Genomic DNA, 17,674 nt, shown 5'->3' on the forward strand with positions numbered 1-17,674 from the left:
AATTCTCCTCCCAAAATCTTACTAAAGTTGTCTGTTATGGACAAGTAGAACAAGGGTCTATAATTCAGGGACTATAAGTAGTCTTTCTGCTCTTATATCAATATTTTATGCTATTCATGGGGAATCAGTAAGATATTATTAATTGCTTCTTGCACCACAGGTAAAGGCTGATCCATTAACAACATTAAAACTTAAATATTAATTCCTAGAAGCCGCAGAATGTACTAATTTCAGAGCTGCAAATGGAAACGTTACAAAAAAGAGAAAAGGTGTTCCCTTGTTTAGAAGCAAGGGCTGTGTTGTGGGTTTAGGTTCAAGGTTCGCAGCCTTGAACAAAAGATGCTATATAAACCATACCAGCCCAGAAATAGCTTTTGGAGACATTGCGCCTGAGTCAAATTCTACACTAAAAAGTTCCTCTGGCAGAGTTCTGTAGTGAAATGTGATTTGTGAGCAAAGTAACCATGCTCCTTGTACAGCTAGCTGTAATGGCAAATCCTGCGTTCTTGCTCCCGTGGCTAGCTGTGCCTTGTGGGAAGGGAAACTAAGCAGGGCACTCCAATGAGTCACACTGTCTAAGAATGGTTTTAACTTGTACTAGCTGCTGCCATGCCAGGAGTACCTTTCCAGCACAGTGTACAGATGTAGCTGGACCAACAACTAGTTATAATACATTCAAAGATAGCTAAACGAGTACCAGTAAATAAATAGACTGGTTTATAGCTCTGTCATATCACCAGCAAAATAATGGAATACCTTTCAGCAACCTCACCTTCCAGGCCAGAGACCTTGTACTAATTTTTGCCCCAGCCTTGTCAATCGTTCTGAGTGAACTCAAGGGTCCAACCTTATATTTGCATAGTCTAAGGCTTCAATGTCTCATATTTGGTACGTGCTAATTTTTCAGCTGTCTTTAGCAAACGTGAACATAAGCTGTGAATCACTTAATTTCTCAGAATATTTTGGAGACTACTTGGAAATGTATTTCTAAAACTGATAGTAAAAACAGCCCAGCCAAAGTAATTCTCTTTGTTTTTTCAATGACTCACGGCATGGCAGATACAGCTTGACAATTCAACAGCATTGTTCACAATAGTTTAAAATAATAATTAAAAAATGAATCAATAAGAGGACAAGAGTTATTAAATACAGACATAAAGCTCCATGACTCTCCTGTAGCATCTTCCACAGATACACCTGAGTGCTAAATGCACATCTTTAGAAAGTCTCTGGTAGAATTATGCTGTACTTGAAACTGCTGAACAGCTGATGACATATCAAAATGCTAATGGTATTACTAGAACATCTGCATTTTAACAGAACAGAGGTCAACGTGCATATTTGACTTTAATGTAAGAAATAACTGCACATCTAATTAATATTACATGTTTCTGGGTAAAGTATTTGCATTTCTAAGTACCACCAGCATCACTTCACATCTAGGCCAGATTTTGCCAGTTATCCTTAAGACAGATAGGTTTACTTTGGAAATGAATGTACTTACTTCCACAGAAATCCAGAATGACAAGAATTATTTAGTCTGATTAAAGGTCCAGCTGTCCAGCCCTCCCCTCCTAACTGTAAAATGTACCTTCATGTACAAGTGTTCCTAATGACCATTAAAAGATAAGTGCTTACTAAGTACTGCTGTCTAAGTACTACTTAGCAGTAGGAAGAATGGCAGAAACCAAAAGACTTAAATAGTTAAAAATTAACTACTGTCATTTGTAACTGGTAGTTACACAGCATTTGGCATAGAAACAAGCCACACTGACAGCCAGTGAGACACCTACAATACCAAAACAGTACAGAAGGGTCTAATAAGAATCATAATAGCCACAATGTTGTAGGGGAATGCACTTAGAAACAAGCAGAGTTACTTAACAGGAAAAACCGAGGACAGGCCTAATATTAAGCACTACACCCAGAGGAAACATTTGATCAGCTTTACAAAACAAACAAACACAAAGTAGGCTGATGCTGGGAAGGAAGGGTTGAAGCATGATTGAAACATTTTCCCTAGCACCTACCTCACACTCAAGCAGGGCAGCCTGGAGATGAAACCGGGACTCATTACAGGCAACGATGGTAACTAAATCAGATTTAAGCGCTGAAGCGTCACAGTACAAAACCAATGTATGAATTGAAAGGCAGTGTGACATGGGTCACAAATATTATATGTACACAAGCACAGTCATTCATTTGAGAAAATAGCTAGGAATAACACAGCAGTTCAAAAACATTTGAAAGCTCACCTTGTATGCATATATCTAGTTTCAAATGAGAATTTAATTTCAATATTAAATATTAAAATGAATTAATAACTGATGGAATTCTGATTTTTGTTAATATACAAATACTTTTCAATCACACATGGTAAATATGGTTCTTATTGTAGATTAAAGTTTTATTTTGTAGTGAAGAGGGATATGTGTTATAAATTATTATCCATGGATTCACGCATACTGCGGGGCTAACCACAAGAAAATAAGCACTGAGCCAGACCCCAGACACATGTATTTCATTGCTTAAACTTCAGCAGTGTTTCATGAACATGATTCAAAATAAGGTGATGTGCTTTATGGTGGCTTTAAAAGCATTCCAGAAGAAAAGACAAACAATCGTGCTTCATTAAGAGATTTGTGGGGCCTCTTTGGGTCTTCTGCAGACACAATCTCTGAGAGCTGCTGATCAAAGTTAATGATAGATTAATTGTATGCTCTCCAAGATACGTGCGCAAGTGAAAAATGACCGGCCCTTCATTCCCAGATAGCTAAAATAAGGTGTCAACTTGATATTCCAGCAAAGCAACCTCTAGAACAGCAAGGGAGATACATCAGTCAGTAAAAAAAAACAAGGAGAAAAAGTTTGATGCCTGTCTAAAGCAAATAAAAGCAAAAAGGCCTTTTTGAAAAAGGGGAAAATAAATCAGATTGGCGTCTTATAGCAAAATTCAATTTTCTCATGTCTTCTTAAGCTAAAGCTATGACAAAACAAATGCTTATATGAAATCATGCAACTGTTACCAAGCTGTTCATTTTGATGAAAAGAACTCTCAATGCCTTTCATTCTAATGTTTTCTAAATAGAATATTTCCATTTCTCAACCTTTTTTCCACTGCCAACTTTCCCCTCAGACTCTAATAGTTTTTGCGGTTTTTTAAACACTTAAAACACTGTCAATTGTAACTGCAACATTCTTTTGCCCTCTTTTTTTGTACTCCCTTAATTTTTGTCTTAATTAAGCAACTAGTCCCTGATGAGGTCAGTTGTATTTGCTCACAAATAGTTTTATGGTACATTCTCAAGCAGGTACAGAGGATCATTGACAGATAAAGTGACACTGAAATAAATATTTTCTCCCACTGGTGCCAATGGAATCAGTACACACAATAAGCAAAGACCCCATAACCAGACCTCATAACCAGGAGCTTTTCCAAACCTACTTTTCAAGCTCCTTAATCAGAAAGAGGCAATCAGACAGTATCTTCACTTGTTTGTCCAGTGCATACCTAAGCGTGCCACAAAAAAACTATTGCATTATCAAAGTTTTCTAAATTAACTATTAAATTACTTTTTAATCCCCCAATTTCCTTGCAGCTAATTTTATGCAAGTTTGTTCTCTCACGCTAAAAAAAAGATGCTGCAGGAAAGCAGCTTCTCAAAGATAAATGTAAAATCACCAGAATCATGTTGGATAAGGGAAATAAGTGTTCAGAATCTTTAACAAATTAATTGGTTTGGGTGAATTTATGGCATTTCTAACAATCCAGAAACCAACTATGACGCGCTGTCTTCCCTATGGTCTGTAGGTTCTACAGGACAGTAAACAGGACAGCAAAGAAAGTTGGTGACAAGTTTCACATAAGAACCTATTACAGATAAACTGGCCCTGTTTGCTACATTTCAATATTGACATAATATGAAATACTTTGGGTTTGACTGCAGAGACAGAGAAACGTTTGAATTTGTTAGTATGCAATTTATGTCTATTCTGCTTAGACAATTTCTGCTGAGATACCCACAAAATAACTAGAAGTCATCCACCAAAACTGTTCTTCCAGTACAACAGAAATGTCCATGAAGCATCATGTGTGTATAGCCAGGAAGGGCAAATGGAAATAAAACTGTTACCTTTCAAACTGCTTACTTTTTCAATGACTAAAACTATTGTAAAATAAATTTCAAAACAGATCATCTTCAGTGTGAAATACAAAACTTAATTACATCTAAACCTTGTCCTCAAAACCATCCTTTGATTTTGCAGACGTCTACTATTTTAGTAATTTCCATTATTTCTGCCATAGTACAAGTCAGCCTTCTAACCAACAGTAGCTTCTGTCAACACTGCTCTACTTCAGAATACCAAATTCAGACCACACTCATACCACAGTGACGAGATCAATATAAAATCCCAGTAGCTTAGATGTATATACACAGATACCCCTATAAATTACATCTAATTATAGCAGTAGACAATTTTATTTAGTGGCTTTTCTTAGACTAGCAATATTCCAGCAGTTTCTGGTACTGGATAATTTAGGTGAATAGTGCCTGCCAATAATGCTAATACAAGTTATAGTAGAAAAGAGAAATATATAGATACGTGGGGTTTTTTTTTCCTTATTGCTGGTATCTTTGCATGCATGTTTGCTTTCTTATGTCTTTGCTGTAGTTTGAACATCATCTGACAATGTTTTTACTTGTACTTCTGCACCATTCTAACCAACAGACTGACACCAGTAAACACCTCTAATAACCATTCTTTTTTTAGCTCAACATTTTCAAGCACCAAGAAAGATTATGGAAAATAATTTTTTGCTGAAGTAAAGGTTCCTACAGTCTTGGGGAATATTTTCAAGTAATTGTCTCAACACTGAAACATCTGTTGACAGTAAAAATTCACAACTAATGTTAGCACTGGAAAAGAGATCCAAGGCTTAGCTCTTCTTCATAGCTACCAAGATTTTTATTTTATATATATATATATAAATCTATATGGTGCTTTTTACCACTTTCTGTCTACTCTTAGTCATTTAAAGTATTTTTATCAGGAGAGGTAAGGTCAAAAAGTTGTTCTAGCTCTTTCTGAGAATCAATTGAATACCATCACCCCTGCCAGTCCTGGGAGATAGACCTTTGCTTCAGGTCTGACAAACTGCTCCTCAGTTTTCAACTTGCCTCCTCCAGGCTAGATTTCTATCTTTCTAACGTTTTCTGTACTAAAAAACCCCATGTAACTTGCTTCCCGTCTAATGACTACTTGAGAGGATTCATAGTTACAGAAAATCAATGTTTTAAATGGTATTGAGCAATGCGCTCAGAATCTCAAGGTGACTGGTTCAATCTTCACTGATTAAACATGACACAGGATCATCAAAGTAAGCTGCAAAGTTGTTCTTTGCCTGTTTCCTTATGCCTTTTCAGACAGGCCATCACATCATTTCAACCAGAAACCTATCCCGAGCTACGAGACAACAGTTGGAGTTTTGCAGTATATTTTAAATGAGTGGAAACAACCAAAGCTGCTGTGGGTCTGAGGCTCAACTATAAGGGGTAAAATAATTACAAACCAGTGAAAGGGCCTTAATATTGGAAGAAATATATGTGAAAGTTTTACACACATTATAAGAGACAGAGAATATCCACCTACTAAACTACAAAGCTTTGTGATATTTTCCTGCAATCTACTTACTACAGCTAAACCAGAAATCTTACCACAGAAGCCAGGACTCCCTCTGTTAGGGAGGGCCATTGCATTAGCTTCTGGAGTCACAGTGCTTCCCACTCTGCCTTGCTGTCTCTCTGGCCCAGTATTTTGTCCTCCCCTGTGCAATGAATACTTTCACACAGTTTTTGCAGGATGCTAGGATGCTTTTTAGAAGATGTGAGTAGAAAACGTCAACCCCTTCAGCCAGAGTATGGATTACCTTGGGTTTTCAGACCCTTGCCATTACAGAATAGCACGTGACATCTTCTCCACTGTCCTTTCTGGTCATTACTCAGAAGACATCTCTAAACCTCATTCAATCATTTCTCAGAAATTGTATTAGTGCATGTTCTGTAAAGCGCTGATCTCCAGATGCCAAGTAGATACAAGTGTCTTCATACACCTTTCCCTCTGGTGGATTTTTGGACTCTCACTCTGAAGCACTACTTTTCACTGGCAGAGGATTCCAGATTTTCCTCCAAGGGTATAAATGCTAAGGACTCAAGAACCTGGACATTTTATTTTATCTACTTCTCTGAGTCTGAAGCACCAAAATCATCTCTAGGCAATTTTCACAAGGAATTATGTCTGCTTTTAAGTTATTATGGTTTTCAGTGATTGTAATGACTATTTAAATGCAAAAATACTTCTTCAAATAGAAATGACAGGCTGTCAAGTTGACTGGTGATAAATGGTATTTTGAAAATCCAACACAAAAGCAATTACAATCATAGGACAAACTTTTTGTACTCATACTGCTGAGTTTTGCGGTTACAACATGCCTCAAATGCCTCAGGTAAAGAAGAATTCAGTTTCTCAGCATAGAAAACTCGTGTGATAAAATGAAGAAAGCTTGAATTACATCCTACAGCTTTATTGAAAGTAATGTCTATAACCTTCAAAAGCTCTGAGCATGTGTTGTACATCTCCAGCTTTGAAAAGGTCAAACTTCTTTTCATTCTTCTTTCTTATTTGCCATTGTTTTCTATTCAGTAGGTAAACATAATGCTTGTAAAAGAAAACATAACAGAAGAAGCTTCAGCAAGACATAATGTTGAACTTCTGAACCTTGTGCTCTCAGGAAGAGAGTCAGGATTGGGGCAAGTTTACCCAAGCTATTCTACCTGTGTATTTATTGAACTTTAATCCTGGAAGATTTCCTCACAGAAAGGCTGGCAAGGGTAGATGGTTGGGAGACAAAGGGTTCTTTCACTCATATTCATGTAAAAACCAAGTTGGATCCTTTCATTACAGTTGAAAGAGCTGTTCTAAGTGTTTACTTTTTCCAAAGGTCTTAGAAGGCAGCCTTAAATAACAACTTGAATGATGGAGGATATCTCCTGTTTCAGGCAATTTGTTTCTGTCTTCCACCTCTGCCAGGTAAAGCACCTGTCAGTTGGTTGGTCACCTCTCTATCCCATGCCTGGGGGTGGCATGAGTATGTTCGATCAAGTGGTTGCTGAAAGGAATCATCTGAGAGACCCCTGTCAAGTAGCTCAAACCACTCTGAAGTCTGAGTTTAACAAGTGACAATAACAACTAACAGTGATGCTTGAAAGGAAAGATGACATCAGATCAAATATATCCCTTGTATTAACATGAATTCTTCCAATACAGTTTAAGACCTATGGCCTAATGTGTTAGACAAACATGTTCCATTATCCTGGAGCAAACTACCTGGCTATCTTTACAAGGAAAAGAGAGATGTCCCCTCTCTGCAAACAAATAGCTGTAGATGGCAACGTTTAACAAAACTAAATAACTAAAACAAATAAGCACCCAGTTCCACTTTAAAGGAAGATGACTTAGAAGTCTTCAGATTCCAAACAAAAAACCTGTAAGGTCAGGCAAAGTCCACAGAGTACTGAGAATTACTTTCACCCATGTTAGCAAATTTATCGTGTGTAACTGTAGCCAGAGAAAAAGGCAGCTATTGCAAACATGAAACAAAGCGTTAGAGATTTATCTCCTTTCTTTTTTTTAATGTGCAAAATGTAAAACTCTGCTTCATTGGCCATGGGTGGAAGAACTTGTTTGAATATAAGTAGAATGCAGGGGAATCATCACTAAGACCAAACCTCAGATTTAAGTAGTTCAAATGAAAGATGTCTTTATCTTACATTCTGTAAAGTCAATACTTCCTTCTCTGTGCCTTCTGGAGGACCAGAGAAGAAAGGCAAAGAACAAGGGTGGCATGTAACATTTATAGGGACAAATCTAAGATCAGTCAAGGCCATAAAAAGAAGAGCTGTGTCTGACTTCCTTTAATTGGCAAGAAGCCTCATTTCTTCCTCTAGCTATGTTCCAATAGCCAGAAAATGTGACAGAGCAGCAAAGACTGTTTATGGTCTTTTGACTTGCTGTTCCAGTTCACTATTCCAGTAATAGGCTACACATGCACCATTTATACTAGCCTTGAAGAATTTTCTTGAAGAAGAAAATTCTGACCAGAGCACTTAAGAGTGTCAAGATGCTTTATGACAAGGCAAAAGGGGAGCCGGAGGAGAGAGGTGAAAGACTTTGAGACATCTTTTACAACTGTAACACAATCCCAAAATTAAAACACATAAACGCGTTTCATGTAACACTGCAACGTCCTATAACTCACAAGCATCTTATACCTCCCTCTATTATAGATCGGAACTCACGGTTCAGATATAAAAAGCTTAGGAAATTAAGCAGGCCAAATTTATCCTTGATGCAATCCTATTATCTGCAGACATATTTAGGTTATTTTGTTAATCTCATTCCTTTCTCTGACTTTTTCCCTAAATACATTTCAAAATAATCAGGTTTACTGTTCCTTCATACATCGTGCAACAGCAACTGTTTAAATGCTATGAGGTTTTTTTTAGATTTCTCATGACAGACATGACTGCAAAGGATTTCAAAATAGACAGTTCTAAAAGTCTTACTTCCATGTATGCACAGAGTAAAACATAGCTGGTTTCTATTTTAAACTCTCACTATATAACAGGATGATCTGTGACATGACCTTTAAATGCTTGTTGGAAATCACACGGAATACATTTTCTACTTTGATTTCATGCTCGTATCTAGAATGAATATACTAGAATATTCTAGAATCTAGAATAAACCTCATAACCCATTTCAGAAGTTTTCCTTAAGGCAACGGATGACTTCTGCCATTTTTCTAGGAGCTTATTTTCAACTAGATGATAGTAATGTATCTTTAAGTTCTTTATGATGACCATGCACCCTGATAAGAGTAGATACTTTCTGCATTTGCACCTCTTTTGTCACAATCGCCTTCACTAATTATGGTAGCCTTATTACATACAGGTGGTCTCCCATGGACTTTTGCCAACTGTATTTAGCACCTAAAGCACTTTCTGCTCTCATCAAACAGGTATGTTATCAAGCATGTTTACTAAAGCCTTCAGACAAAGGACGGTTTGAAGAGTTTTATAAAGATGGGTACAGAAATGGAAAAACAAGAATGATTCCATTAGCCATATTTCAGATCAACACAAGTGACAGTCTTCTCTAATATTTCACAGATACATGTAGATACACATATATGCATACTTAATCCTTTTCTCTTCACAGAAGCATCATTTATTAGGCATCTAGCACAAAAAATATTGTCTATGTAAAGTGAGAAAAGTTTCCTGGCACTACAGTAATACAAATAAAGAGCAGGCCACACAAGGTAATGTGAGTAAACAGGAATTCTTACAAACCCTCAGTAAATGAAAAAGAACCTCTAAAGTCAACCTTCTCTCCTTAAAAATCCCTTTCAAGTGTCATTTATTGTAACAATGCACTGATTGGCACAAAATAGGCCATGTTAAGCTCCTTATCTTGACATAGTAAGCATCACTTGAACTATGTGTTACGTTTGGCAAAGCTTTTCCACATCCTATATGCATACCAAATGCAGAAACTTTTTTGTATTATTTGGCATTACTATTTATAAAGTGTAGTTCTACAGACTCCAAGGAAGCTTAAATTATTAATACATTCTGACTACTTTTTCCTTACCCTCACATTCCATTAGGAACGGTTCTAGTAAGAAACTGGTTTAGACTTAAATTATAAAGTGTGTCCTGAAAGTTTTTTTCACCTCACCGAGGCAATTGCCTCAGAGCACTGCAATACTGATAAGTCTTAAGTGCATTCTTCTTCCTTTGCAAGGCCAAGCCACCTTGGGCATTTAATAATATCTCTCAAAACCTATTCATTAAGTAGAGATTATTTATTCATTTAACAGAGATTATGAATTTACTGAATCCAGAACAGATAATGCTGTAAAAGAGTACAGGGTAAAACATCCTCCAAACAGAGAGAATTGAAATTTAGTAGTTTAAAACATAGTATCTGTTTTTTCCATGTTGTAACATTACTGACTCTCTTTTGCAAGCTAAACATTAAGCCAAGATAAAAGATTTTCTCTTTTCTATTTTCATTCATTCCAGGACACTGAAAATCAATTAATTCTTTGTAAAAGAACAAAGAGCTGTCTGAAGTATGAGGTACCAATAGCTGGAGTGATGAAAGGCCAGACCTATTGCTTCAAAGGAAAGAAATATTGAAACCAAAAGGTGAACTGCTTTTAGGCACCTTCGGCTACAGAATAAAACCAGAAAAGGTCGCAAGCATGTGATGGTAATTGCTTACGGTATATGGGAGTCTGAGCACTGGCCTTAAAGAAGGCTGAACTCATGTGGCCAAAAATCAGGCTACCGGTTTCCTGTGTTTCTAAAGCAGTTTGAATTTGATTTCTCATTATAACAATGTAGGTCAGCTTCATAATTGTCTCATCTGGTTATACAGCTAAGCATGGGAAGGCAGTATGGGCATAGTCTTTGACAAATAAAGCTTTATCACAGAGTTTAAGTCGAGAACAGAAAGAAAATGCTGAGGAAGATTTTATTGTACTATAAAATACTATTTATATACAAAAGCCTTCATTGAAAGTTACAACATGAAATCTAAGACTGTCTGATTTTGCTGTAGATATAGCATGTCTTTCTCATTGGTAATCTTCTGCCAATCGAGTAAATTATTTCCCTGTTCAACATTTACATTACTGCATATATTATGCAAAAAAGTATTAAACAGAACAACCCTATGAAAGGTGAGGTGTGAATGATGACTAGTTCTGAATTCATACCACAAGTAAAAATGTTACTTTGGACCAAACACATACCCCACATTTCAAGCAATCTTCCCACCACTCTGAACAGAAAGGGTGAAAGTAATGGACAACACTTGGGTAACCAGGCCAGAAACAGAGACAATATCCATTCCTAAACTTCCAGTTGTACATTCTTACTCCTTTAATGATTAATTTGTTTATAATTTGACAACTAATCTCTTGAAGACTTGAACAATGTGCCTTTTAGCCTTGAAGTTTCCTCTGATTTTGCTAACAGCATAATGCAAATGTGTGATAAGAGAATAAATTTTATGCATTATTTTTGTTTAATGGATAGTCACATTTGTCTGTATTTAACCTTTTTGAAGACTTGCTCAATAAGTTTTTACCTCAAAGATAATGAAGTTGATTTATGATTAAATAGCAAATGTTAAAGCACAGAAACAATTTTCCTTTAAATAAATATTTTTTTCCCTTAGCTATCTGAAACTTTACTATGGACTTCTATTAGACAGCTCTGCCTAAGCTAAAGAACATATTTCTTTTGTATGTAAAAAAAAATCCCAAACATATAAATGTTTATATAGAGAGACATACAGATGCTCATACACTACTGCAGTCTAACTAATGTAAACCAGGAAGGCTGACCCTAACTTGTGTTGAGCATAAAAGCAGTACCCACTTAAATCCAAAAATAAGGATTTAGCAGCGTGTTAACCTTGTATTAGTCCTCTTCACCAATACAAATTTAACCCAGCACTGGAGGATGCACAAAGAAACTGATTAAATGTTTTACTTAAACACACAACTCCCCCTTACAAGAGGACACAAGTGGATTGATGCTGCTCTTATACTTCCAGATGAACAACTACAGCATGGTCTCAAGGGTCAAACTTTTGAGTTCCATGCAGAACAATAAGGAATAAGTCTTTTTTTCCCCCCCAACAGCAAAATCTATGTAAAATATTTTTATCCTGACTATAGAATACCACACTCAGTTGTTATCTGAAGCTAAAACAAGAAAGAGTGAGTTTTGAATGGGACCTACTAAAGCAGAAGGGCTGTAATTATTTCTGTTGAATGTTAAATATCTTTAATGTTCAGAGGTAAAGATAGCATCCTGAGAGATGAGCAATCTGTGGACCACATAGCTTCTGATTTTGGTATGATATGGCTGGTACTGCTGGTATGCCTCCCAGGTCTAACTGTCATTGCCTTTCCAAGCGGTTGGTAGGGCAAAGCACTGGTGCTGCAGTTTCCTCACTGCAGAAGTTCAGGTTCCCTAGAAACACTCTTACACTTGTTTGTAAGAGCTGTCACCTTTTTATTCAGTACAACCTCCTGGGGAGAGCCCACAGATTTAAGTGAAATTCTATATAAAAGAAAGCAGGCTATGTGCCTAGAAGTGAAGAATCATCCCCGCATATTATTGATTAATACCTAGCAGACACACTATAAATGAGGTATAATTTGTCAGGACCCAGTGACAGTCTTTGCTTTCTTAAAGCTCATCTTCTATTCACTCTTCTAACTTCCTTTTGGCTAAAACAATTTCTAGAGTTCGTCTTCAGCCAAGTGTCATCTGTTCTCTCCCATAATCGTTACCCTTCCAACTAATTAGTCAGGTTTAGCTTCCTCCTGTTACACACTTAATTAACTTCTACACCTTTGGAAAGGTAATTTCCCCTGAACGAATTACTATCATGACTGTTTCATACAATGAACTAGTTCTAAGTATAATCTTCAAATGAAGCAAGGCTGTTGAGAAAGGTACAGAGGACTTTCTGAAAGCAAACTGGCCCTGCAGGGGTGGCAAAGACAACCGTGCAAAGAAAAACCACAACATGAAAACACTTTTCTGTTGTACCACCATCAGGTAGTACAGGAGGTACAGACTGGCTAATGTGAGAAAGAGATGAAGAATAGCTATTGTGTGTCACATGCTATCCTCCAACATTCATCCAGTCAGTCTGTAGTCTTTTAATGCTTTTACCTACATAATAACAGTGAGTCTAACCGAGCTCCATTTGTCACACTGCTGCCTTTGAACACATACGTAGCAACAAAAGCACTTCTGCTTTTTAGACAAGACAAAGAATTAGATGGCAACACAGCAATAAGCAGAGGTAAATCAAGTAGTCACAGCTTAAATGAATGACAAATCATTAGTACAGAACATAATATAAGTCTCTGGATTTCCGCCTCAATCTCTTACCCCACAAAACATGCTGCCTATCAGGACATAACTAAATTCTTGCTAACAGGAATCTCATAAAGAGGACATATATCTAGTTATTCTTCATATGACTTATTCCGTCTAAGTGATAAAACAAATTAAAGTCAGGCATGTTTTATTGATAAATATTTATGCAACTGCTTATGGACTCACAATGCCCAGCCTAGATTTACTGTGAAGTGTTGAAACTGCTTCTGAATCAAACAAAAGAGAAAAAAAAAGAATTAAAAAATTAAAAAGCCATGAACAACCAAACCACCACGGCAAAATCAAAACCAAACCAAACAACCAACCAACCAAAAAAACCCCCACTAAACCAACCAATCAAAACGCCATTCATGTGAGTTCCCTTTGCAGGACTCATTATTGGCACCAAAAAGCAGGAAGGCACCAAGATCAGAAGATGTAAAGATCATAAATGCCATGACTTGAGTATCAGCTTTCCAAAAAGACAAATACTCCCACTCATTAGTTGTGCTATAAAGAAAACACTTATTTTGGTCAGAGAAATGATAGCAGTTTTTTAGATACTGCATTAATTCTGAAAAATAACAGCCTATCTGGAAGAATGCATGTAAGCAAATCTTTGATTTGGTTTGTATCACACTCACTAGCTTCTTGTCTTCGGCCAATTAATGCTAACAGTTTTGAGTAAGTGGAGAAATATGAATGGCATAATACCCGAGTAACATTTATCTTCTTGACAGAGATTAGGAGCAAATAATGCATGCAAGACCTCCTTGGATGCACACATTAGATCATTATTATGTTTATTTTTCATTGTTAGCTCTTGTTATTCAAGTAAGTTAGAAAATGATTGCTTCATAGAATTTAAGTGTTCATTCTGAGTAGAGCATCAAATGTTATGTGCCTGAAAAATGTTTCTTTATTAGCACTAATCCGTTCCTTAATTCCTTTACTTCCACTTCAGCTCTGGCCTGCTATGTTGCTCCAATAACCATTGTTCTCTGACCACTTGTTAAAAACAAGTTGCACTTCGCAAGTGTGAGATGCTCGTAGGTATGAGGTATTACAGCTACAAATGGGTTTTACCTCCTGGTACTTGGTATTTTGCATGATGTAAGTTACATACATAGTGTAATTACAACAAAGGAAACACATGAAAAGGAAACCAGTCATTATTTCACTATTCTCACGGTCCTGGCTGCCTATTTTGTCAATGTTTTGCACATACGCAAAAACACTCCCTTCTTTCTGACAGGGAAAATTGTTGCATTTGTCAATTTTTTTACTCTTCTAATTTCCTCAGAAGGCTCATGTATCAAGTAAGCTTTTCTTGGCTTCATATAACAAAAAAGAGCAGCAATACAGCATTTTCAGTTGCTACTGTATTAGAAATTTTAATAAATGAGGTCTGAAAATGTTCAAACATCAAAAGCAGTACCTGTTATAGAACACAATTCATTCATATAGGAACTAAGGCATCTATTGAAACACCGTGGAGACTAATAATGCCTGGGGAGATCAGACAAACCCCCTGAGGTTCATACATATCATGAACTCCCATTTGGTTTAGGAAATTCCCAAACGTCAAATACTTAAAAGCCGTGAAAGTACTGGGGATGTACCTTATAATGCTCTTGTTGTTCCTGGTTGCTATCTGAGACAGGATTCTGGTAAAGCAGGATAAAGTATTAGCCATTTTCCTGTTCTTAGTGGAACAACATATCAAGAGATACAGTGGATTCTCTATCCATGAGCTCTTTGAAACAAAAATGAGAAGACTTTCCAGCAGAAGTATTCTAGCCCATAACTGTGCCATTTACACTGGAAACTGGAGGATATAACTGATGCTCATGGTGCCCACTCCCTTCTCCACCTCCTAGCTGCAGAAAAAGGTTTGCTTTTGATGGAAATCACACATATACTCCAGTATATGGAATAACTGTGTATCCAGAACAGGGTCTAGGCATTTAGATTACCCAGTGTCTCTATTGAATGTGTCCTTTTTCCTTTTAATGCTACTGCCTGATAAATGCACCATGACATCTCATATGACACCAAAAAAGTGCCAAAAGTCAAGTCAAGAAAGACCCTACGTTCAGATTTTGAGCCTGAATGTAACTATGAATGCCACCAATTTGAGATACTCATCAGAAAATTAGCTTGGATGTTTCAGAAACGGAATTGCTACACTGAACATCATGATGTCAATTTCTGTATTCTTTCTCCTATGATACAACATGACAGTCTGTGGGAATCCAGCAGGGAATGAGAGGTTGAGTTCAGGAGAGAGATTAAGAAGATAACAGGAACGTTTTGCATTGCAGTTGAATGTGAGGTACCCACTGTATTAGCTGCAAATAATTAAATTCTAACAACTTCAATTGAAACAATTAAAATGCACAGATTTCAACAAGCAGTAACTTTAAACAAACCCTTTTTTCCTCTACAGTCAGTTCCTTCTGTTCATGCTTTGGTTCTTTGCTAAACTTTACTACTTTGCTAAATCATAAGCAGGTAGAAATTACCAAGGTAGAACCATAGGGTTTTTTGCTGGCAATGTCAGCCAATGCATTTGAATATTAACAATTCATGTACTGAATGCAAATAAGAGGTAGAAGTTCTTTGGTTAAAGGAAATGTAAAAAAAACCCCAAAAAACCCACAAACAACCAAATGCTTCATATTCTATTCTAGTTGTCCTATATCTGCCTACCAAGGAACGGGAAAAAAGCACCACTTACGAGGATTACATGTTTCTTAAAAAATTACCAGAATTCAAGTAACCTTTTTTCCTTTTAATTAACAAGACACATTAGGACACTAAAGCTAGGAATCTGAAGTTTTAATTAATCTCATTGAGTTTAGCTAATGATCTTTTACAACCTACCTCAATTCCCAGAGTGTCCCATAGCAAGCTGGAGGATGATCACAAGATCCATATGGATCTTAAGATCACCACTGAAGTTGTTCCAGGATATTATCAGAAACACAGATGGGATTTCTAGATGTTACAAAATTCTTTCATTCTGCAAAGATCCTGTAAGGAGTTTCCTAGCTGCAAAGTTTATTCACTAGAGTATCAACTAGAGATGGCCAAATATTAAATGCATTGATTTGTGAATGTCTCCTTCCCCCTTCACTCCTCCACATAAAAACATAAATTGATGTGCTTTTACTCAGGGGCTCATGTTCCTTGTTACTGGCAAATATCCATACAACTGTTGGTCATTAGAGAAAATTTTCATATATTCCCAACATTTCATGCCTTTTTAGCAGAAAATCCATATTGGAATTGGCTGTGTACTGTTTCTGCCATTTGTTATTCCAGTACTTGATAAATGTAATTTCTCAAATCATGAAATATAAGCAGTGCAGTGCAATAGATATGATGGCAGCTATACAGCACGAAAATAGATCCAATAGAAATGAAAACTCATAGCACTACTCACTGACAGAGAACTATTTATCTAGTAAATGTTTGGTAATACTTGTACATATCATAGCAAGGCAAAGAGTTATTTGTTAAGATCTTGGAAAGTCCTCCATTTGACAGAAAACAAACAGTTATTTGAGAACAACTTGCTAATAGCTCCATTCTTTCTACTTACAGAAGAGACACGCTACTGTAAATTTAGATTCTCTTACTGTACTCTAACTGCACAAGTGTGATTTTATTACAAGTTCTCACAGACCAGGATGAGTAAAGTGTACCAAATCAGGCACAACACAGAGGAACAGGGAAGGAGGATAAATGAATAAACAGATCCCCAAACAGATACCTACATAATTTGACTGAAAAACAGAGCTGTCTCTTCAAATTTATTACATTTTGCTTTGAGGACTGCTATTTGTAGGTCCACTCTTTGCTGAATGACTGAACATTCAACAATGAGACCTTTAGACTCAAACATGACTTAACCTGATAAATTTCTAACTCAATTTACAGCAACGTCATGCATATGCTAAAACCCATCTAACATAAATATTTAATGAAGAAATAAACCTGCCAGAAGAATAAATTTACAGCACATTTAGTGTACAGCATTTTAGAGGTGTCTGCCGAGTAGGTTTTGCTGTCGAGACAAGGTTTTAAACTGCCAATAGTTTAAAAGTAGTAATTTTTCATTGCATTTCATTTGTAAGCGCCACTCCTTTTAAGAGACTCCAGGTTGTCAAGGTTAATTGAACCCTCAGGGCCCTCAGAATGACTGTACTCATTGGGGCTCTGCAGGCTCTGGGCTCAGCTCCCTGATTCTTTTGCTCTAAATCTTGTCTCAGATCATCTTTTTCAGAAATATAATTTCAACTTTTATCTCGACAATGATCATCTGCTGATCTAATTCTCTGCTTTAGACCCGTATCTGTCTGCCCAGACTCAAACATCTGTCTTTCTGGCATTTCCTGATCAGTTTAAAACACCGTATTCAAATACTAAGGAGAGAAGGAATAGACAGCTAGAATTTTCTTTTTGTCTAGACAGCATGACCTGCAGCTGGGGATGACACACTCACTACTATTTCCCATCCAAACTCTTTTAACTCCCCTGCTTCTTGGCTTCAAACAGACCTGGTCTGCGCGACAGCCTCAGAGGTGTTTCTCAGAGCTACTGGCACATTGCCTCACTCCTACCCACCTTTGAGG

General features: G+C 36.8%; 2 long non-coding RNA genes across 3 annotated transcripts in view; one reads left to right on the plus strand and one right to left on the minus strand.

Annotated features, from left to right (window-relative positions):
* LOC136019557 (uncharacterized) overlaps positions 1–17,674 on the minus strand; it is a 63,863-nt gene that overhangs the window by 28,900 nt on the left and 17,289 nt on the right. The window lies entirely within an intron of this gene.
* Positions 1–17,674, plus strand: part of LOC136019556 (uncharacterized) — a 32,580-nt gene that overhangs the window by 10,661 nt on the left and 4,245 nt on the right. Inside the window, exon 2 of the long non-coding RNA XR_010614947.1 lies at positions 10,149–10,274. This is a non-coding gene — a long non-coding RNA (uncharacterized LOC136019556). The remainder of the gene's footprint in view (positions 1–10,148; positions 10,275–17,674) is intronic.

This window comes from Lathamus discolor, chromosome 9 (genome assembly GCF_037157495.1).
Source record: "Lathamus discolor isolate bLatDis1 chromosome 9, bLatDis1.hap1, whole genome shotgun sequence".
In the NCBI taxonomy this organism is placed as follows: domain Eukaryota; kingdom Metazoa; phylum Chordata; class Aves; order Psittaciformes; family Psittacidae; genus Lathamus; species Lathamus discolor.